Consider the following 537-nt stretch of genomic DNA (forward strand, 5'->3'; position numbering starts at 1 on the left):
ATTTAGCACTTGCAGACTTCCATCTCTTCTCCAAGATAAAAATGCAGCTTAAAGGTCTCCGTTGTCGAGATCCAGAGCGAATTGCAGAAGGTCTTCGATTTGCTTACAGAAAATGACTTCCAGGACACATTCCAAAAGTAGCAGGAATGCTGGGAGTGGTGTATTGCCGCACAAGGTAACTATTTCAAAGGAGACGATAATAAAACTTAGGTAAATAAATTATTTTCTATTAAACATACCTAGTAAGGGAAACTTTTGATACCACCTCGTTAAACTTTTGTTTCCAGCCAAAACACGGCTACATTCCTTTTGTTTTTCTCTTAAACAAAGTCCAAAATTTTAAAGTATCTTGAACGTACATATTTTATGATGTAGTGTTTACTTTTACAAACGATATTATTAGTCAAGCTGATGGTTCAGAATATATGTGATTCGTGTACTTATAATTCATTGCTTCAATAGGTTTCTCACCTCTCAGACTTTATCTAGCTCTTTGCATTCTTACAATGTCGTCCAAAATAATTATCACATGCAGAA

General features: G+C 35.0%; 1 protein-coding gene across 1 annotated transcript in view; it reads left to right on the forward strand.

Annotated features, from left to right (window-relative positions):
* Nucleotides 1-537, forward strand: part of LOC106875878 (uncharacterized) — a 12,164-nt gene that overhangs the window by 3,508 nt on the left and 8,119 nt on the right. The window lies entirely within an intron of this gene.

Source organism: Octopus bimaculoides, chromosome 2 (genome assembly GCF_001194135.2).
Source record: "Octopus bimaculoides isolate UCB-OBI-ISO-001 chromosome 2, ASM119413v2, whole genome shotgun sequence".
Taxonomy (NCBI): Eukaryota; Metazoa; Mollusca; class Cephalopoda; order Octopoda; family Octopodidae; genus Octopus; species Octopus bimaculoides.